Raw genomic sequence first — 24,174 nt, 5'->3', positions numbered from 1 at the left:
CCTTTTCATGTATGGTTTATTGTAAATGTTGTAACTGTTTCTTGACTTATCGTTTGATTTATGACTTGATTCTATGTTCGGAACCTCACTGAGCTTTTAGCTCATCCCTTTAGTTTTGTTTTCCTTAATAGGGGAAGGCGAGCAAGGACGAGAGCTCTGTATAGACTGGCTGGGTCTAGTTTTGATTTTGTTTTGGTTCTCGCCCTAGTGCTTGGCACGGGCTGGTTGTATGGTGATTTGAGAACTTTTGTATTCTCGACGGTTGTACTTCATTCTGAGATAGCAATGTATATAAGTTTTGTTTTAAGTTTTGGATCCTTGTTTTGTTTTTTCTTGTGGTTCTATTTCTGATTTGTGTGAGTGAACGACTGAGTCCCGACGAGAGCTTGGCAGGCGGCCCACCGAACCCTTTGGTTCGCCTTAGGGGGAGGTGGGGCTGTCACACAAAATATCTAAACAAGTATAGGGTATTTGTCACATAATCATTTGGCATCTTCAAGGTGTTCAAAGAAATCAGTTACATCAAGATGTGTCATTCAACATCATTATCATCATCATAATCATTCCTTTGATCAATGAAATCTATCTTGATATTTTGTCTTATATTTTCAAGGATGCTTGATAGAGGTCAACAAGATGATCAACCGTACGATAGGTACGCAGCCAATAACCTTCCAAACCACATTGGTAGTATTTTTCTTCATAAACTTTCTTTTCTTCATTTTTTTTGATCATAATTATTATCCCGCTTCTGGGGGATATATTACTGCTTGCTCTGGTTATAATTATCATGAGGCACAAATTTACCACGACCGCGGCCACGTCCACGACCTCGATCAGAAGTTTGAGATTAAGTCGCATTCGCTTCAGGGAATGAAGTAGCACCAGTTGGTCGGGACTTATGATTTTTCAGCAATAATTCATTATTTTGTTCATCCAAGAGAAGACATGCAATAAGTTCAGAATATTTCTTAAATCTCTTCTCTTGATATTGCTGCTACAGGAACATGTTAGGGACATGAAAAGTAGAAAATATTTTCTCTAACATATCTTTATCAATAACTTTTTCACCACATAATGTTAATTGAGAAGTAATTCTGAATATAACTGAATTATATTTATTAACATATTTAAAATCTTGTACCCATAAGTGAAACCAATCATATCGGCTTTTGGGAGAACGACCAATTTCAGGTGATCGAATCTTTCTTTCAAATCTTTCCAAAGGACAAGAGGATCTTTGAAAGTAAAATATTCTATTTTTAATCCTTCATCTAGATGATGACGAAAGAAAATCATAGTTTTTGCATGGTCTTGGTTTGAAACTTCATTCTTTTCAACAATAGTATTCTCAAGACCCATTGCCTCAAGATGAATTTCAACATCCATGACAAAATTTTTTTTTAGAAATATCAAGAGGTACGAACTCTTGTTTTGTAAGGTTAGCCATAAGAAATTGAAATAAGATTGTGGGTTAGAAATTTACGTCAATAGTTCATCAAAAGTTGCCTGAGGAAATGGCCAATAGTTGATTTGACACTAATAGAATCTCGACAGAGTCTCATGTTTCACTTTTGCTCAGAAGTAGAGTTTCATGCTGATAACGTGTTATAAAACTAATAAAATAAACTGGTAAAATAGCGATTAGAATATTAGAACAAGAAGTAGAGAGAGAATAGAGAACAATTTTTTAACTTATGAAAGTTATTACTATAGAGGTTAGGATACCTCTATATATAGATAATACAAGATCAAAGGTTCTTGAACTCTATTAAATACTCATTCATGAATTTAGTATTTCGAGTACATGAATTGAATAGTTTCATAAATGAACTAACGAATAATAAAAGGATTCGTTCAATATATCTCCTTTTTTCAATGTACCAATGAATCTTGTGGATGATCATGAATCAATCTTCTCGGAAATACAAATAGACATTCATATCTTTAGTTGTTTCATAACATTTTTTTTAATTTTCATTTAGATATATTGATCTTAAAACATGACAATGCTAACATAGATCTATTTTCTTTCCTTCTTGTTTGTATTTTTTTTGAAAGTTTTGTCATGTCTGAATCTCCATTTGCAGGAGAAAGGCTTTAGATGAAGAGAGTTTTGGAAAAGAAAATCAAGAAATCAATAACACAAGGAAAAAAAGGCTAGCCAAATAAAAGGAGAGAGAAAAATATGATTTTTACCTATTTATCCAATTCCAGGTCAAACTTGATTTTTTGCTAAGTTTGATCGAGTTTTTGCTTAGCGGATTTTTAAGTGGACTCAAACCGAAAGTCTAAATGGTTCCCAATTCAACCATTCGAACCAGACGGTTCGATCTGAGTAAGAAAACACAAATATTGACTGGAATTTGCCTATGGAGGATTGGAAGGATAAAATGTTGCAGCAATGTTTTTTTCCACATATATTTTTGCATTTTGGTTTCATGGAGAAATTTTAGAATTGTTGTTTTTAGGGTTAATTACATTTACATCCCTTGAGATTTAGCTAAACTACCTGTCAATTCCTAAAGTTTGTCCAAATTACAAAACGATCTCTCAAATGCATAAACTTATAACAAATAAGCCCCTCCTAGTAGTAAATAAACATTTGATTGCTTCTATTAGGTCAGGTCAGCAAAAAATTGCAATAAGATTCCAAAAAGCCCAAGAACACCAAAGTTTTGTTCTTTTTTTCTTCATCTCTCATTTTTTTTAACTTTAAAAACTATCATCACCCCAAAAAACACGGAGGTATAGTTGCAAATTTTAGTTGGTATCAGACAATTATTAATCTTGTTTTTCACCAAGAATTCAAAATGCCAAACATTTTGTTTTGTAATCAAAGTTTTCTATCTCAAAGAAGATAAAAATTTAATTGTAGATTGAACAATTCGTAGAATCAAAAGCTTATCTTTCTTGAAAAAAAAAGTGTTTCTTGAGTAGAAATTGATTCCTTCAGTCATGGAATTTCTAGTTTCTTATGAATCCAATTCGAAGCAGTTGGGTATGCACCTTTATTGTTAAGCTTTGTGAAGGGATGAAAAAAGAGATGAAAGAAAAAGTAGATGGTGGTAGATTTGGTGGCGGTAGGTGAACTAGAATGGTTGTAGAAAGGATGCACTTATAGCATAGGGAGAGGATGAGGCTGGCCAAGTGCTTTTTTTTCCCTACTTTTTCTTCTAATTTTAGAATGGCATTGCCTACTCCTTGTTCATTTTAATTACCCATCTCCTTCTCATGATTAATCATGCACTTTACACGACCAAATTTATGGGGAGAATAAAAGACTAAAATCCAATTATTTCAATCAATTTCATCTCAATTCTCATCCATTAAAAGCTATGCAATTTTTTGCATGACCATTCAAGAATTTCCCTAAAAAATAAATCACTAAGTAAAAAAAGATTGATCTTTCAAAAAGGAACAACTAAACAATCATTGAACACGGTTCAAGAAGGTTGATATTAAATTTGCACGTTTGGGGGAAATGTAAAAGAGGAGTTGCTGGTAGGTGGTGATGATTTGTCATTGATGGAGGCTAGAGAATAATTAATCATTTAATTAGCTTTGCTAGCGAGAGAGGAAGATAGAAGGGTTTGCAAATTTTGGTGAAATTCCAACCACACTTGGTTATTTGTGATTGAAGTCCTATTCTTTGATTTCTTAAGGATAAGAATTTATTTATTTCTTTTTATTTTTGTTTAGACTCCTTTCATGTTTAAACTTCTTGATGTTTTATCTTCAATTGTACTCTAAAGTGTGTCAAACTCGTTGCATTTAGATAAAGGGTAACATTGTAATGTCAGACTTCTATCAATAGGGCTTAGACATCATTATTAATAAGGGAGGGACATGTAATTTAGCCTTAGTAGTTTGATTGAATCCTTATCAAGGGAGGTAAATGTAATCAACCATTGTTTTTATTAAGTAGAGAAAGATGCATGACAAATTTTTCTATTGGTTATAATTTCAGAGTTTAGTTGGTAGACTTTATATTTGTTAAATTTGCTTGTCTTTTTTACATTTTCTTGTAGTGTTGACTCCATTTTTTGTATTTTTAAATTACAAACCATGTAATCTATATATTTGTTGTGGAGTGAGAATTTTTTTATTGCTTGTTGTTTTTGTTTTAAAAATCATGTCATATGTGTATTGGTATTGAGCAACAGATGTCTATTAAAAGCCAAAAAAAAAAACTAGCCGGTAGAAGTATTGAATTTTCGATGCTTGACGTTGCATCTGATGCGTGTGTTCGATAGATCTAGGTGGTGTGAGGACTTGAAAATTTGCTTATATTTTCTTATAAGTCTCTTTTATTTTGAATAAGTTAATTTATAATTTCTTTAATACTAATTACTTCCCTTAATAGGTATAATAAATAATAGAGTCGAGAGTTTTACTTTTACTTTTAAAGTTAGTGTAAGTTAGGGTTTTGGTGCATTGTGGTAGTGTGATCAATTGGTAAAGTGTGTATACTAAATTTGGTGGATAAGAGCGGGTATTAAGTAGGAGGAAGTATGTGATTAAAGTGTTAAGAGTACATTAGTGAATCATAAATTAAAATAAAAGTACAAGAGAGGCAAAGAAATAGGCTTGAACCGACTCGCGCTATTTGTTATCGGTCGAAGAGACCACTTGACCAAGATTTTCTTTCCCTAATTCTTCTTATTTCTCTTTCATTTTTCCTTCCCTAAATTTTTAGGGGTCTTGGCCAAAATTTTTGGCCATAAAAAGAGAGGAAAAGAAGGCAAAGCAAAGGGAAAAAAAACGAATGATGGATTGCCACGTGTTGGCAATCAAGACATTCTTTGACTAAGACCACCTCTAGTCTTTATCTTGCAAATTTCAGCAATAATTCTTCATTCTTCTACCTTCTTGGTCGAGAGAGCAAGACAAGAAAAGAGAGAAAAACTTCTTTAACTTCACCTTGATTCCAATCTAGAACTAGTAGGAAATCACCCTCAAACCTTAAACCAATCCATAAAAGGGAGCAACAAGGAAGGAAGAGACTTTGTGTGGTGTGATTTTTAGGAAGAAAGCTGTAGGCTACTAGTCTCCTTAGGAATTGCAGGTTTTCTTGGTAAGGAACCACTCTCCCTCTTTAATCTTGCATTTGGTTGGAAATATGACTTGATTGTAGTAGGTTGAGGGAAGATTCTTGTGGTTTTGTGTAGTAGGTTGCCATTTTCAGCTTTTGTTGATTATTTCCAGCTTAGGTATATGTTGATTATAGTTAGTTTTGTGGCTAAAATAAGTACTTTATGTATCCTATACCTTGTGACCTTGATTTGGGGCTGAGAATGAAGCCTTGAAAATGACTGGAAATTAGGGAAAATAAGGGGAAGTGCTGCTGAAAATTTTTTCCGCAGGGGACCTTGAGCAGTTTTGGGAAATCTGTTATATCTTGGTGTAGAAAAATCCAAATTGAGTTTCGTTTATTGCATTTGAAACTAGACTCATAGCTCTTTTAACCGTGTAAATATCAGGGGTTGATTCAACTCCTATAAATACCAGAAAATTTACAAAGTTTTTTTAAAAACCATGACTGTTCTGTTTTGTACATGAGACAATAGTGATTTGAACTGAAAATTTGACTAATCTATGAGTTGAATTTCATGAAGATGTCTTCTAAAGTTTATTAGTAATTCGAGTCTATTTTCTAATGGTGTAAGTTTTGTGAATTTTCGACCTATGAGACTCAAGTTATACTTTTTCAAAGAATGTCGCCAATGCTAGAAAATTTTGTCAAATGAATTGAGTGGAACTTGGAAAACTTTGAGAAAACTTTTCTAGGTCTTAAACTTTAATTGGTGTGATTTTGGATGGTTTTGTGGCCTTAAACAAGTGTACTTCATAACCCTAGAATGCACTTGGACATTCTTCGATTGTCTTTCAAGTTTGTCTTCGAGTTTTGTGTTTTGAGGGGCCGATTTTAGATAGGTGTGTGACTCATGATTAAGGCTAAAGTGAGCGCCTTATTAACCTAAGTTTTGAATGATCGGACCATGACATCTTGTCTTGGTTACCTTAAAGGTTTAACGGTGGGAACGAGTACGACCGGGAATCGAACGTTTAGCGTTGCTCTACTTTAAAAGGTGAGTGTTCCGTGCATGTGTATGCTTTAAATAACTATGTGGAATGTTGTGAATGTTGTCTAAATGTTAAATGCTTTCCAATGATTACTAAATGAATTTTCAATGAGCGAGTGTATACTTTATCGCACTCGACCCACTCAAAAATGAATTTTCAATGATTGAATGCTACTTGTGCATGAATGTAAGCCTTTTGGCTGAACTGGGCCCTTGCCCTTTGTTGCTAGTCAACTCGAGCCAGAAGTGGACTCGATCGGGCGGCTGGTGACCCTAGGACAATGTTTGGTATACTCATGTATTACCATGAAGTCTGGTGGAGAACTAGCCAGTGAATTCAATACAATGAAATCAATTGATGAATGACATGAACACTGAAGGAATTTTCACTTGCAAATGTTTTCTAATGTCGGAGGGATAAGGAAAGTGGTTGGTGAATGAATGGATGACTGACTTGAATGAATGGCTCCAAGTGAGCGCGTATCCTTTCAATGAATGAATGATTGATTCTTGAATGACTGCGTATTACTGTGCCAAGTGTGCAAAGTGCAAAATGTAAATGTTTCTGTATATGCCTGCTTGACTGCTTGTTTGGGAACCTCACTGAACTTTTAGCTCATTCTGTTAGTTTGTTTTCCTTACAGGGGTGGAGCCCGGGCAAGTAGACGTGAACTAGTGTAGATAATATCTTGCACTTGTACTTTTGTAGATGAGATGTATTTGGAATCTTTAGAAATGTAATCCTATGTTTTACTTTTGGATTGTAAATTAAGCTTGAATTGTTGGTTGGAAATGGAACTTTTATGTTAATTTCGAGGCTTGAAAGGCTATTTCAAGAATGTTAGTGAGTGAGTCTTGGCGAGAGTTGGGCAGGCGGTCCGCCAAACCCTTGGATACGCCCTAGGGGTAGGTGGGGTCATCACAGGTGGTGCTATTCTCAGCTTTTATTAGATGTCTGAAAGTTATATTGCATCCAAAGGCTTCTTCGCTCGACAGAAATAGAGAGTTGGATTTCTTCCCTTGAATTTTTCAGATGGTCGATAGTAACATTCTGCATTCGATCCTTTTGTTCGATAGATTCCCCTATATATTAGAAGTCCTATAGTTTTATTCTGCGTCTGAAGCACTGCGTTCGATGCATTGTCATTGTTTGTTGGACGTTCGATCCATTATCTTGCATCCGATCTCAGCATCCAATAGATGCTAGTCCATTTTGTTTGACTTAATTCAATTTCTTTCTTTCTTTAGTTAGACTTGGCACCTGTTCTAAATAATTGCTTATGTAAAATCATTAATTTGTTTAGTTATCATCAAAATTAAGGATAAAATCTAACATTCTCCCCCTTTTCTAGGATGACAAACCAAATGATGATTTTCCAAATAAAAGAGAACAAAGAAACACTTGATATACCAATAGCACTTGTAATTATGTTACTCTCCCTCAATATATGGCACAAAATAATTTTGTACTAAAAAAAATTTGTATTAAAAAATTAGACACTTCCTCAAAGTTAGCTTATAGAAAATCATCATATTCAATTTTTTCTCCTCCTTTTGTCATCAATCAAAACACATTTTATGAGTAAAAAATTTGGAGAAATTTGGGTAGAGTATCTCCTAAAAAATCAACAAAAACCACCTGCTAGCAAGATCATTCCAAGAAGAATAGCCATAACAAGGACCATAATATGTTTGAAGAAAGCAAAACATCCATATTAAGGGCAAGAAGCATAACATGAAAATAGAAACATGAATCTGAATACAAAACAAGAGTCACAACAAGCTGTCATTAAGTCCAAATACACATGAAACTAGAAACAGCAAAAATGACTGTCAATAATATGAGTCAATGCATCCTACATGAATCTAAGAACATACAAATGTTCCTAAAATTCCATGTAAGACGAGCCAGACCTCCTACAAACTAGCTAGAATGGTGCTTCTTCTTTAGTTGCCTCGGAGTCCTTTTGAACCTATTCAACTTGATGAGAAATTCCCACAGCGTCTTGACATTTTGATTATCTTGTTGAGTTGTTCTGACTCCCTCTTGAATAGGAGTAGATTGAACATTTGTAGTTTCTTGATGTTCCTCTTGAGTTGGGATGGACATAGAAGGACCTTTTTGTTGAGAAGTACTAAAGAGCAAGATCTTCATGTTCAAGAAACTGGTTTGTTATTCCAGACTCATCACCATATGAAGACCATGTTCAAGAAAAAGCATATGCTGTTTGAGCTCCACCAAAGATTTACCACTTGGTCGGATAAAGAAGGATGAGAAGTGGTTTGTGAGGAGAAAAGTTGGGACTCAATCCTACGACGTTTATTATGAGGTTGTGAAGGAGAAATGATATCATGAGCATTGATAGGTTATTTTGATACACTACAAATTTTAAAATCTTATTACCCTATTTCTGCAAATGCACGATTCATTTATTGAGTATAGGGATAATAGATGCCAATCCCATAGGGATTTAGAATTTGGCAATCACTTTAGTTTAATCACTTACTTTATTATCTAGACAATCAAAGTTTAAAACGGTAAAAACAAAGAAAGTTAATTAGGTGGTAAAACCGACCATGAAAGATGTTTAATTAGGCGGTACAATCGGCCATATAGCATAAGCAATAAATATAAAACCAGCCATTAGGTGGTAAAACCAACTATCTAGGCGGTATGTCGCAAGAAAATAAATGAAAGTAAAGACAAGTTAGATTAGAATTACTTAAAAATGAAGTGAAAGGATCCTCGGGATTAGAATCCCTTGTTATGTCAAGATTAGAAGTTAGTCAAGATAATTATGCTTATACTTCCATAAATTGTCAAGGAATAACTTTCAAATATATGTCCTTGTTTTCACCAATGGACATTTAAGAGAAACTGCCTTGACAAATTCCTCTAGAATTTGCTTTCGCCAATTTCTTTAATTCCTTATATCATCTTTTCACCTATATTCATAGAGAAAAGGAAAGAAACAAATTAAATAAACTCAATGAAATAATCATATGAATCCAACTAACCATTTCCACCACTTTCGTGAGAATAAGACTAATGTTTAAGAACTTAGATCTATTAGAAGGCAACTTTTATTGCTCAATAATTATCAAATCATTCATAGTTGATGGCTAAATAACTATAAAGCATAAGCACAAGTTCTCAATCTAACAAATCACAAACAAGCATAATTATCCCCTAACTACTTCAAATCAAAACTATAACAAATTCATCTTTACCCTAGGATATGAAAAAGTTTAGCTAGACATCATATTAGAAACATCTAAGTACGAAACAAACTTGTAACAAAGCATGGCAAATAAGAATAAAAGACAATGTTTAGGAAGAAGAATTCTTATTCAATATCTTGAAGGTTGAATCTTTGAATTCCTTCACAAGTTGATCTCTGAAATAAGTTTGGTACAAGAGTGTTTTCACCTTCCTCTCAAAACTCTTAAACTAATTTTGAAACTCTTTTTTTTTGTCAAAACTAATTTTGAAACTCTCAGTATGAAACTATAGCTAAACTACTTCTATCTCTACTTCTACTCTGTGAGAACCCTAAAAATTTTCACATTTTCTCAGCCTTTTGTTTATTCTCACTTCCCCTTTTAAGTGAAAATTTGTTAACCATTTGTTTTAAACAAAGAAAGGTTTTGTTATTACGTGTATTTGTGTGAGATATATGTATAGATGTGTACGTGTTGGAAGTACGGATGAGCGCGAGAATTGAATTAGGAAAAGAAGGAAAAATTTGTGAAAAAAATGAAGGGCCAAATCCGGCCGCAAACCCGGCCAGTTCTTGGCCGGATTGTTGAAGGGTTTTGAAAAAAAAAATTATTCTCCTCTGCCTGGAATCTGGCCTGCAATCAGGCCAGATTCCGACCGGATTGTGACGTGTCACAGGCGGCCACCAACTTTGACCGCCTGTTTCCTTCCTTTTTATACTATTTTTTGGCCCAAAATATCTTCATTTCTTCCTTAGCTCAGCCGTGCACCATAGAGAGAAGAAAGAAAGCTCTTCATTTCCTAACTTCAATTTTCACTCAAATCTCGAGATTTCACCGTTGGATTTTCAAACTACTCCGTACAAAGGCTAGCTAAGAAGGGTTAAAGGTGATAGTGGAGTTGTTTTTGGAAGGGAAGCTTTAAGTTCTTACCTTTCTTGAGTTATAAGGTGAGTTGCTAAGAAAGTTCTTTTTTTTGTTTTAATAATGGTATATTGGTGGATTGTTAAGGTTAAAGATGCTATTTTGTGGTTGGTTTCATGAATTTAGGTGGAGTTGGTCCAATTTCTGATTTATTGGGAATTTTTCTGATTTTATATGATAATCATGGATTGGCCTTGGATTGATGGATTGAGATGGTGTTAAATGGAACTTGTATGCATTAATTGCGATTGTTTGTGGAAAATTTCCGCTTGTGGGGATAAATTCTGGTTTTAGGGTTTAATTTGGGGGTTTTCTTGTGGTTGGCTTTTAAGCTTCTAATTAGTTTTGATTAAGGGATATTGTGGCCTAATTGTATGTATTTTATTGCTTGTTAACCGTATGTGTGATTGTGGTTAAATTGCTGTGAGAATTGGTTTTTGGATAGTAGGGTGAAAGTGAAGAATTTAAGGGGAAATGCCGTCCGTTTATTTTCTTGTAATGTGAGTGAGTTAAAGTGGTTTTGGAAATGTGTTTTGTGTCAAGTTGGGCGTATTTCATGGAAAAACTACATTGGTGCTCTCGAAGGGTGTTCGAGAAGCTACTTTCTATTGGAACTCCTATATTTCCGCTTGGTGAATATCATGACCGTTTTACCATTTTAAAACATGATACCTCTTCAATTTGAAACTCCAAATGTTTACTTACTCCTTCCCAAAATAAAGAGGTATGAATTAGGGTTTTCTCGGCTACGAGAAAACTACTTTCAAGTGAGGTTTTAAATGTGAAATTAAGGTATTTTGTCCTCCTTCTCACGTGATTTTCATCACGACATTTGTATATAATGTTTACTTGATTATAAGTTGATTTTGAGTCACATAAACGATTCAGAAAGAATATTTCCTTAGCCTATCTATTTGGATACTGATTGTCTTTGGTCCAAGTGTTTTCCTTTGGAAATTTTATAACCCTTTTGAGATAGAAATGTATATAAGTTTCGCTTTAAGTTTGGATTGTTGCTATATTTATTCCTGTGATTTTATTCCGGTTTTAATTGAGGACTGAAGTGAACGACTGAGTCCCGGCAAGAGTTGGGCAGGCGGTCCACCAAACCCTTTGGTTCGCCTTAGGGGGAGGTGAGGCTGTCACATACTCTACACTACAAGATGCTATATGATGCTACAAGATTTCTTGAAATGAATGAGATACAAGGGGTATTTATAGATATTTTTGGATGAGAAAATGGACTCATAATGTGGTCATAAAGTTGTTTGTCACTTTTCCAACTCATGTTAAGCTGGTTCTAGCCAGATTATATCAGAAAAATTGGTCCAAAAGGCAGTGTGAAATGAGTGCAAGTTGTAAAATCATGTTGTAACTTTGTCTTAGGGATCCGCGAGGTGTACTTAGCAGTAGGGGTGCCATCAAGTCAAGCTGCTCGTGAGTAGCTTGCGAGCGGCTTGGTCAAAAGATTACCGAGCTCGAGCTACTCGTTATATTCAACGAGTCGAGTTCGAGCTCCAAAAATAAATACTCGAGTGCTGGACGAACTTAATCAAGTTTTTATATTATATTTATATTATATATTTTGAGAAAAAATTTATAGGTTTAGTTTAAAACTCGAGCTCGAGCTCGAGTAGATCGGGCTTGATATTTACTCGAGCTTACTCGAGCTCGAGTTTAATTTTATTTTATCGAGTCGAACTTGAGTCCAAATTTATTTACTCGTTCGAGCTCGAGTATGGTGTGCTACTCGAGCTCGACTCGGCTCGATAGTACCCCTACCTAGCAGATTGCCTCGTGGTTCTTCTTTATACTCAATTTTGTACTTTTAGCTCAAATCTCAACTTTGCTCTATTTTTGGACCAATTTCAAGTGCAATTTCCTTGATGATGAAAGCCAAATTAGCTCTTGCACAAAACATGAAGTTGTATCTCTTTGAGTTAGCTTTTCAATACATAAAGAATCATCTGATTTGAATCTCTGTAAGCTAAGAAATGACCAAAATATCTTTGATTGGTAAATGCTCTATTTCAGCTTTCGACAGAACATTTCCTGACGGTATTTCGACCTTTTGATTAGGAAACTCAGCTAACTGGATTTTGACGTCTCATATGAATTGTAGAGCTATATTTTATCTTCAAAATGGGTAAAAACCACCTCAATCCAATACTTGTAATTCAATACATAGCCAAAATACCAAAATGTATCAAAGTTGTCAAACTCTTCGACTTGAATCTATTCATAAGATACCAAAACCTACAAAACAACATAAATTTGTGTGTTAACCCATAATTTTGCATGTTTTGGTTAAGAAACACTACTTGCATGAAATCTAACTTATAAAGGAACTCAATTCTTCCATTTTATTTTAAACACACAAAAACTTAACCTAAAAGCTAATTAAAAATAGGTAAAATAAATGCTAATCAAGCATGTTTGGGACGAGTTTTTGCAACAGCCTCTTTTTGGACCCAAATTCCAAGAAAGAATTTGACATTTTTGCACTCAAAATTGTGAGAACCCGAAAATTTTCACATTTTCTAGGCATTATTTTATTTCTTTGCCTATATTTTTACACTTTCCTTTAATATATGAATTTTCTATACATTTTATAAGTAGGTACAGTTTTTTTTAATTCAATTTTTTGGTATAAGTTAGTATACGTTAAATTTGAAGTGTATTATGGATGTGGGACCCGCTAGTGCGATAAAATTTTTACGATTAGGTGAAAAGGTATTAAAGAATATTATTTTACACGGTGCTAGGAGATGATTAGAGGTTAGCTAGATAGATTAACCATTGGGAGAAAGAAAATAAGTTTAAAACATTCAAGGTGCCACGTGTCGCGAACCGATTGGATGTTGGACTTGACCAAGTCTTTCTTACCTTTACTAAAACCAATTTTTGACCAATTTTCCTTCCATTTTTCATTGTCTTGGCCGGCCACTTTGAGGAGAAAAAACAAGGAGAGTTCTTCATTTTCTACTTCAATTTCTTGCTCAAATCTTAAGTTTTCACCGTTAAAATTTCAAACAACTCCATACGATACAAGTGTTCACTAAGGAATTCTTGTGAGAACCCGTAATTTTTTTTATTATTTTCAAGGTTTTATTTTATTTAATTGCACACTATTCTATATTTTCTTTGCTAGGAAAATTTTCTAGATAATTTTTATGAGTCAATGTGGTTTTTAAATTATTTTTCTAGTATCAGTTAGTTTTCGAGAAATTAAGAGTGTATACCGGATGTGGGACCCGCAAGTGCAGAAAGTGCGGTAAAATTCGGCCAATTAGGTTAAGTTTGGTATACTGGGATTAATTTTCTAGGTGTTAAGAGATAATTAGAGGTTATCTAGATGGATTAGTATTAGAGAGACAAAGGGATAGCTATCAACCAAAAAGGTGACAAGTGTCACTTTCCTACTTAATCTTGGACTTTGACCACTATTCATGACTTTACTAAAATCCCAAAATTGACTAAGAAATCTTCATTTTCTTCACTCCTTTGGCCGGCCCTCTCAAGAAGAAAAAGAAAGGAAACCTTCAACTCTCTTGCTCTCAATCTTGCTCAATCTCCTAATCCAACCGATTAAACTTGAAATTTCTCCATAAAAACCCTTAGTGAAGTAGTAGTGAGGTAGTTGGTGGAGTGGTTTGGAAAAAGGAGGTGCTAAGTTGGGTCTTTTCTTGAGTTTGCAAGGTAAGTGACTAAGGAACCTTTCTTTTGTTCTTGAAAATGTGCAATTAGTGACTTGTGTGAATTAAGGAGGTGATTTTGTGGAGGTTTTCATAACTTTTGGTAGTGCTTGATGAATTTCTGATTTTATGCATGATTTTTCTGTTTTTATATGTTTAATGTTGGTTGGCCATGGATGATGGCTTCGTATGGTTTAGAATGAAGCTTTGGTATGTTAATTGTAGTGATTTGCGGAAAATTTCTGGTTTGTACGGAAAATTTCAGATTTAGGGTTTTGAATTGGGGCTTTTCTAGGGTTGCTATAGAACTCTTGAATTGGCTTTGTTTAAAGGGTATTGTGACCCTAATAAGTTGTATTGAGTAGCCTATGACTTACAATGGTAATTGTGGTTGTGTTTGAGAAATATAAGTGAATGATGGTAGGATGGAAATCTGAAATTTTAAGGGGAAATCCATCTGAAATTTTAAGGGGAAATGCTGTCCAAATTGTGGGTTCTTATGTTTTATTGGATTTGGGTTGTTTTAGGGGTAATTAGAGACCTTAGGGTGGTCTAAACCCTTATCACCGAGTGTTCCTTATTTTGTTTGCAAGTTCTTTTGGTTTTACATTAGTGACTTGTGGCTTGGATTTACGACTCATAATCGAGTCTCGTTGCGTTTTATTGCATGTTTTAGGGCGTGCCGGTGATGCTAGGCGCTCGTTGGACAGAAATCTGTGAAATTTTCCTTTGTTTGATTGGTGAGTGTACTACTCACATGATTGTTACTTCATGGCTTTGATACTTGAAATCTATGACTTGAATGCTTGTGTATACTGTTGAGATTGATTAAGACGAGGGTGTACTTTATCACTCTCGCACTCTACGGCTTATGTGACTGTTTACTGTATCAATTGAATGTCTCTGGAATATACTTGAACTGGTGTCGTTTGGATGTGTATCCAACGACTCTTACTGTTAACTCTGAACTCAACCTCATTGGTGGTCAATTGAATCGAGCTAGCAAGGGCTTGGTCGAGGAAATTGGCAAGCCATGGGGACTGTTTATGTGGAATCATTGGGTATGAGACTCTTGATTCCGGTATACTCGAGTATTACCACGGTGAACTGATTGGAGTTAGGGTCCGGTAGGGGTATGTGAGGTGGAAGAAAATTGGAGAAAGTGGAGTCTACGGTATTGGTTCCTCCTTAAGCGTTGACGGAGGGTCAATGGGGCAAGATCGAGTACGGCAAGCAAGGAAAAGGGCTCTTGAGAGCCGACCGTATCCTTTTACATATCTTTATTGAAATGGGGTGCTCGTTGACTCACTTATTGAATTTATTTGGATTGAGTACCTTTGTGCTTATATGAACTTTGTTACTTGAGTGATGGTATCTCATTGGGCGAAAGCTCACTCCATTGCCTTTGTTTTCCTTACAGGGATATGAATACCTTTTGGGGAACTGCGATTTTGAAGCCGAGTTGAGCTAGTTTAATATTCTTTTGTCTAGCTCCTCGATGGTTGAAAAACCTTAAGTGTATTTTGACTTAACCTTTCCTTCTGGGTTGTAAATTTGAAACCATATGTGTATAAACGTGGTTGGCAATGTTCATGTGTTATTTTGGTTTGTAAATGTCAAATTCCAAGGTTTATATGATTTGATGGTGATTGATTGGGTTTCGGGCACTGTTCCTGTGCGGCTCCGTTTTTCGTTTCATTTTACGAATTTTGAATCGTTTGAGCGCGCTATTACCTTTCGAAACGTTTTAGATTGTTTATAAGCGTCATAGTAGTCCTGGCGAGAGTTGGGCAGGCAGTCCGCAAACCCCTTTGGTACGCCTTAGGGGAAAGTGGGGCTGTCACAAGTCTAAAGGCTTTGGTGGAGTTATTTTGGAGGAGGAAAGACTAAGCTACCATTTTTTTTGAGATTTTAAGGGTTCCTTAGTGATGGAGGGTATTATCCGGAAGGATACTTTGGACGTTATTTTGCTTAAATAGGGGATGCGAGCGGGGCGTGAAACCTGTACAAACTAGCATGGTCTAGTTCTTTTGAATTTTTGCGATTTTACTCAGGCTAGCGTTTGGATAGGGTTGGATGTATTGAGAATTGAGAACCTTTGTTATATTGGGTTTATATTACTAGTTGAGATAGAAATGTATGTAAGAATACGTTCTAAGTTTGGGAACTGTTATTTCACTTATTCTTAAGGTTCTATCTTATTTTGTTTGATGAGAATGAATGAGTCCTGGCGAGAGCTGGGTAGGCGGTTCGCCAAACCCTTTGGTTCGCCTTAGGGAAAGGTGAGGCTGTCACAGGTGGTATCAGAACCACTTCACGTGGTCTCTGGGCGGGATGACCTTGGGCCAAATGGTATTATGGTCCCGATTACGTGAAAAGTGTAAATGATTAGATACTCTTCTTGAGTGTAAGCTGTGAATCACGAATTTATAGGTATAAGCTCTTTATCTTGATACTTGGGGAAATGAGATAGGTATGTCGGGTAGAAATCTCAAATGTGGTGATTTACTCTTGGGACCGGCCGGCTCGAGTTATGAATTATCTTATTTCGGATTCTTGTACCCGAATGCTCAAGAGTTAAGGGCAACGTTAAGGACTTGAGATCTCCATTGCGGGGAATAAGAACGGGCTAATGTTTTGCGAAAGCAAGTGCAAAGGGTCTAAGGACGGCTAGTAAGAGAAGTGAGAGATTGGGCGAAGAATATTTTAACCGAGTATGGGATGGCATGTTGTGTTTTCTTCTTGTTTTGCCCCTGTGTTGCCACTGTATGTATTTCGCTTGTGACATGTCGATGCTTACATTTATAGTACTTGCTGCACTTGATTTTGTCTAACTTGATATGCCTCATTGTGCATTTGATGTGTTATATCGTGCATATGTCTCTTGTGCATTTGGTGTGTTATATCTTGCCGTTCTAGTCAATTTACTTTGTTAAAGTTTACATACTAAATCACCTTTTGAAGAAACAAAGAGAAAAAAGGGTATGGAGGGGAGACGTAGTCGCGGACGTGGGGCTAGGCAAGCTCAATAACCAAGAAAAGAAAGAGAACTAGCAGCTGAGCAAGATCGCGGATCGAGGGTTGAGGCAGGAGACCGAGTAGTGACGACGATACAACGAATGACAAATATCTTGGCACGATTGGTAGATCAACAAGGCCAAATGCAAGTGAATCAACCCCAGAATCCCAAGATAGGAAAGAATAGGGCTCTGGAGCGGTTTCAAAAGTTTGTTTCTCAGAAATTCCTTGGAGGGACTGATCCGGAGATAGCTGAATAGTGGTTAGAGGCAATGATTAACATCTTCGCAGCTTTGAACTACACGGAGCAAAGACAAGTGAACTTTGCTGTATTTCAATTCGAAAGACCGGCCCGAGCATGGTGGAATGTTATTAGGGCAAAGTGGGAGAGAGAACAGACTGCATGGACATGGGCGTACTTTATAAGGGAGTTTAACGAGAAATACCTCCCACCTTTGGTCCAAGAAAGGAGAGAGGATGAGTTTATTAAATTGTGTCAGGGAACCCAGAGTGTGGCCGAATATGAGACGCAATTCACCAAACTGTCTAAGTTTGCTTCCGAATTAGTAGTTACGGAACGGAGGAGGGTGAGACGATTTATACAAGGATTAAATTTGGAAATCAAGGAAGCTTTAGCGGTGGTTCAGGTTAATACTTTTATGGAGGCTCTTGAGAAAGCTCAAAGAATTGAGGATGCGAAGGCACAGGTAAACGCTTTCCAAATACGAAAAAGGGGTGCATTTAGTAGCATACCTGAGGAAGCTAGAGAAAAGATACTGCCTTCCAAAGTGCAAAAGTGAACCATTTATCTCACCCCCAGGGACATTAGGAGCACTAGATGAAGGGTCTACAAAAGGAAGTCAAATCGGACAAGAGGAAATTTCTCGAGAAGGCCAAAAAGTGGCTTCTCACTTGGCCTGTGGATACTGTGGGAAGGCAAATCACACTGAGAATGATTGTTGGAGGAAAGGGAATAAATGTTTGATTTGTGGGAGTGGCAATCATCAAATTAGCAATTGCCCGAAGAAACAGCCACGAGAGAATAGTGCACAACAAGTGGATGGAACCAAACCAAAACAAGCTAATGAAAAAGGGAACCGATCAAAATTACCAGCACAAGTATATGCCTTAGACAAGCAACAAGCTCCGGAGTCATCCGAGGCAACGGAAGGTAAAAATTTTGAGGACGAAATTTCTTAAGGGGGAACGAGTGTGAGAACTCGAAAATTTTCACATTTTCTAGGCATTATTTTATTTCTTTGCCTATATTTTTACACTTTCCTTTAATATATGAATTTGCTATACATTTTATAAGTAGGTACAGTTTTTTTTAAATCATTTTTCTGGTATAAGTTAGTATACGTTAAATTTGAAGTGCATTATGGATGTGGGACCCGCTAGTATGGTAAAATTTTTATGATTAGGTGAAAAGGTATTAAGGAATATTATTTTACAAGGCGCTAGGAGATGATTAGAGGTTAGCTAGATAGATTAACCATTAGGAGAAAGAAAATAAGTTTAAAACATTCAAGGTGCCACGTGCCGCGAACCGATTGGATGTTGGACTTGACCAAGTCTTTCTTAACTTTACTAAAACCAATTTTTGACCAATTTTCCTTCTATTTTTCATTGTCTTGGCTGGCCATTTTGAGGAGAAAAAACAAGGAGAGTTCTTCATTTTCGACTTCAATTTCTTGCTCAAATCTTGAGTTTTAGCCGTTAAAATTTCAAACTACTCCATACGATACAAGTGTTCACTAAGGAAGTTTAAAGGCTTTGGTGGAGTTATTTTGGAGGAGGAAAGACTAAGCTACCATTTTTTTTGAGGTTTTAAGGGTTCCTTGGTGATTGAGGGTATTATCCGGAAGGATACTTTGGATGTTATTTTGCTTAAATAGGAGATGCGAGCGGGGCGTGAAACCTGTACAGGGTCTAGTTCTTTTGAATTTTTGCGATTTTACTCACCCGAGCGTTTGGATAGGGTTGGATGTATTGAGAATTGAGAACCTTTGTTATATTGGGTTTGTATTACTAGTTGAGATAGAAATGTATGTAAGAATACGTTCTAAGTTTGGGAACTGTTATTTCACTTATTCTTGAGGTTCTATCTTATTTTGTTTGATAAGAATGAATGAGTCCTGGCGGGAGCTGGGCAGGCGGTTCGCCAAACCCTTTGGTTCGCCTTAGGAGAAGGTGGGGCTGTTACAAAAATGACTTTTGGTAAAAAAATGAGTCGATTTTTCCTTTGAAGGCTCATCAAGAAAAGGAAGGTTGAAATGCTTGAATATAAGGGTGAGGAACTTTGCATAAGAAAGTTTTCTTCTAGTGTCAGTTTTAGCATGACACAAGATAAAATCAAAATCAACTCTAATTTTCTCCATAAAACAATAAAATAAGTAAAGCTCCATTTTATTTGCATCCGTACGATAACCATCAATTGGAACCAATAGATTTGAAGCCATAGTGAATAGAATTTTTTTGTTGTAAAGGATCAATTTCACTCAAATCAACTGTAGACACCAATTTTTTTTAACTTATTTTTATTTTAACTTATTTTTATTTTTATTGATAATTATTATTTATTTTTATTTATTACTTCATTATTTGTTAAAAAAAAGGGAGGAGCGTGAGCTGCAAACGAAACAAACATTTCATATCAGACGCATGAAATACACCAAGTACAGAAGCAAATGCATCGCAGCTCCATCCTTTTCCACCATTTTTTCCCTTGTTTTTGCTTACCATTGGATCATTCTTATACTAACCACTTGGCTTTCATCTAAGAGCTAAGAAGAACCTAGATGGAAAAATAATCCAAGGGTCCGAGAGGTGAGCAGCAGAAGGGAATTTCTATCGGAGCCATTGAGTTGAGGGTTTTGGGAGTCTTGATTTGCTATAAAAGGCTAGCAAAGGGAACCGAGAAGGAGGGTAGAATCTGGGTGACGGCTGAAAGGTAGATGGAATAGAGTGTGGCGGCTGAGTGAGGAGGAGAAAAAGAGAATCTGGTTGGCGGCTGAAAAGGAAAAAACTGAAAAGAAAAAGAAGGCTACGGGGGTTGAGGGTTGCGAGAGAGCAGGGGAATAGAGGGAAGGTGACGGAGGGAGGAAAATAAAACTGGGAGAAAATCTTCCTTAGCCTCGTTCCTTATCCAACCGAGAGCTTGAGAGGAAACTAGAGTAAAATCAGAGCTTTTGTTTCTACTTCAGCCAAAAGAAAAACCAGAACAAGAAATAAATCGGCAAGGGACTAGAAGGAAAAGGAGAATGGGTTTCGGAGGGGTAGGTAGAAAGAGGAACCATAAGGGAAAGTGAACAAGGCTTCGGGCAGTGGAGCCGAGGAAGAAAGAAAAAACAGAAAAACAAAAATAGGAAACCGAGAACTTGGGGGGAGAAAAGAACCGAGAGCAAGAAAGAAAGGGAGGAAGGAGCTCTCGGCTGAAAAAAAAAAAAGAGAGCAAGAGCAAGGAAGTGGCAGCTAAAACACCAAGAAAAAGGAGCCTGGGAAACTAGGGAGCTTTTTGGGATAGGGAAGAAAACCGAAGAAAGAGAGGAAGAGAGGTAGATCTGAGGAGGATTAGAAGAGAAAACTGAGAAAAAAAACGAGAGGAAATAGCAGCAGCGGGAAGAGAAAATTATCCAGAAAAATCTGCTATCCAGGCTGATTTTCTGTTGTCTTTGGAGGCAATTTTCTCTATGGAATTGGCTCCTTATTGGAGAGTTTAGGCAATCTGGAACATCTACTGAGTCAAATCTTGAACTTTTGTTCAAGGATGTTTACAAAATAACGTCGGAAAGGCACACGAATCGCTGCTCGAAGCTCCCAACCCCATTTTTGGAATTAACGTGCATTTCCTGAGCAACGTCTCACGTGCAACTGGCCACAAAATCATTCTCAGGTAGTTTTCTCCCCTATTTGTGTCGATTTAACACTTTTTTTTTTTGTAAAAATCAGAGCCTGTCATGTATGAACTGTCAAATCTTGTTTGCCGTTGGTTTGGCTTCACGATTTTCATCATGTTTTGATTCTTAACGTTTCCCTGGTTGCTGTTTCTTTTATGTTTTTGCAATGTTGATGATGGGTTTTAGCAGTAAAAGGCATGAGTAGCCTGATTTTTGCTAGCTTAAAGATTGATTTGCATGATCTACAAGTTTGGATAATGAAACCCAGAAGGTCGCAGAGATCTCTTGCAGGAAATTTGCATGTTTGGACGATGGAAGTTCTGTGATTTTGTTGCTTAGATTAAGGGTTTTGATGTCTGGTTGGAATTTTATGTGAATAGAAGTTTGTATCGTGAATCAGAAAGAAGTTGGCCTCTCGAATTGCAGGGAAGAAGAAGGCTTTCGAAGCTCTGCATGAAAAAGTTTCATAAATTGCAATTTAACCTCTGTGTTTTTATATCATGCTACTAAGGCCCAGAAAATTGGAAAATTAATAAATTTTGTTCTATTAAATTGTTAATCTTCTTGGATATGACTTAATGTGTTTTTGGATAGCTTTTTAGTGAATTTTAGGATAAATTTGAAAGTTTAATAACTTTTTCTAGACTCATATGTTTTGATTTGGTTTTTAATGGAATTTTGGAAATTTTGTCGTTTAATTGTAGCAAATGGGCTTTTGTTCGTTCTTCATGAATTTTCAGCATTGGGTTTGGGATAGATTTCACCTTAAGCCCTTAATTTTAATTTACTTCCTTTTAGACCCTTAATATTTGTAATAATAATAAATTGATCCCCGAACTTCTGTAATTCTTACATTTGGGTCCTGGTTTGTTTTAATTTATTGGATAGGGGTTGTTCATTTTTATTTGAATGCTTTGAGTGATCAAATTTCATGTTTATTTTCATTTCATGTGATTATTTGTTAATTAAAGTGATGCCTTGACCTTTTCTTTATTTTGGAGGGTAAATAAGTAAATTCGTTTCATTAGGGTCCCGACTCAAGGGAGGTACACTCTATCCCTTATTTTGACTTTATTTGATCCTATGTGCCCCTATGTGACTTTATGTGCTTAATTGCATACCTTGTGAATATTTTCATTTCATTTATTTATTTATTCGTTTTAGTCGTTTAATTTAGTATATTTATTTTATTTTTAATTTTGTCCATTTGAAAGGCATTAAATGCCAAGTTGTAACAGTTAGGGGGTTTCAAGATCTGTATTTAGATAGTACACGTAATAGTTAGGGATTTATTTATTTATTTATTTTATTCCTTCCCCCTTTAGATTGTAGTTAGGGCCCCCAAATGTAATAGTTAGGGTTTTATTCGTTTTATTTGTTTTGTGTGTTTTGCATGCCTACGTGTTACGTGTTTATTGTTTTCCTAGGATCTTGCATCTAGATATCATGCTTATTTGCTACGTGCTATATGTGATTTATGTGTTTATTTGCTTTATTATACTTTATATGATTTATTTGACTATAATAAATGCATGTTGTCACCATACTAGTCCAATACTAGTTGTGGCTGTGTTCCCAATTTCTCACTAGTCCAATGCTAGTTGTGACCCTTTATCTCCGATTTCTCACGAGTCCAACGCTTGAGAGAATTTATAGATATGGGCTAGTCCAACGCTAGACTCTTAGGAATCATTCACCCGTTAGATCATGATTGTGTGATAAAGTCATTTCATCTCATGCAAGTTTTTTCACTTTTTAGGATTTTTACCATGTTGCATGACACTTTTCTTATATATGTACATCCTTTATCCCATATTCCCTTCTATATATATCCCCTATTCCGTATTTCCCCTCATATGTATATTCCTTACCCCTTTGTATGAAAACATGACATTAAACTTGCATTCTCATTTAAGAATTAGAAATAAGATAGTACATTTGCTTGATTAGATTAGGGATAACCCCTTGAATATGGGATGACGAGTTTGGCTTTTTAGCCTTAGCACGCTCGTATTCCCTTTATTAAAGGGAAAATTGAAGTCACGAATATTAGTCCCCCGCACCCGTCATGATGCATTCCTTTAGGTCATATATATTTGTATATTATTATTTTCTTTTCTCTTTTTAGAGTCTCATATTTTTGCACATTCGTAACCTCTTCAAATAATCACTTTTGGGCATCGTAATTAATGCGATTTGCCCCAACTAAAATTCGAAGAGATATGTTGACCCCGATACATTAGGTCTAGAGTTTGCATTCATATAGATATCTCCAAAAATGTGATAAATTTTTAGGTTAAAATAAGAAAATCTTTGACTAAATCACGCAACTAGCCTTGGCTAGGTTGAAAGGGTGCCTTGAATTTTTATCCTTGCCTTCCCTTTCTTCAAATGTGACTCCCGAATCTTTTTCTCTCTGATTTTCGTAGACTTGGAGTCTTTTAAAAAGGGTTTTCTTTACTTTTTCTTTATAAATTCATTTTTAAGTGACTTGGTACACCTTAACTCGATACCAAGTGGCGACTCCGATTTTTTTTTCAAAAACCCTTTTTAAACTATAATTTGGGCCCAAATCGTCGCACTCATTAAACCCCATTTTAGGCCCATTTTTTTATTTATTCTTTATAAATCAAAAACTCACATTTTTCATTCAAAATAAACCAAAACTTATTTTTTCAAAAATCATTTTTCATAACAATTGATTTTTTTTTTTAAAAAAATGGGGCGCGACATCAACTTCATTTACTATTTTAAAAAAGTTTTAAAGTATTTCGTCAATTTAGAGCCATCAAAGTGATTGACTAAAGTAGAGAGTTCTTCTGTGACGACCCCACTTCTCCCAAGGGCGAACCCAAGGGTATCGGCGGGCCGCCTGCCTAGCTCGCGCCAGGACTCAAAACCTAAAGTTCGAAAGAGCACTAAATACAATATATACAATCCCAAAAGAGTTATAATTACATTCTCCAAAAGTATCGAGTCAAACCACCATAACAAAAACAAACATCCTAACTGTTCAACTATTACAAGCCAATCTAACTATACTAGTATACGAGCCAAAAGTCCCCGCGTCGGCCCCTGCTAAGGAAAACAAAAGGAATGGGGTAAGCTATATGCTTAGTAAGTAAACAGGGGCGAAAGTATAAATTTCACATAACAGTTACACAATAAGAGTAAAGCAAAAGCAGAAAAGTAACATCACATAATAAGGATACAGGTGGCTCCAAAGCCAACTCATATGCCATGCGTGATCTCCTGCCGACACTCCGTCGACTGCAAATAATAGTCCGTAGAACTTCACTTGTACACCCACCGACACCTTATCACCCTCACTGG

The sequence above is a fragment of the Coffea eugenioides genome, chromosome 11 (genome assembly GCF_003713205.1).
Source record: "Coffea eugenioides isolate CCC68of chromosome 11, Ceug_1.0, whole genome shotgun sequence".
Taxonomy (NCBI): Eukaryota; Viridiplantae; Streptophyta; class Magnoliopsida; order Gentianales; family Rubiaceae; genus Coffea; species Coffea eugenioides.
Note: the sequence above shows the minus strand (reverse complement) of the source record.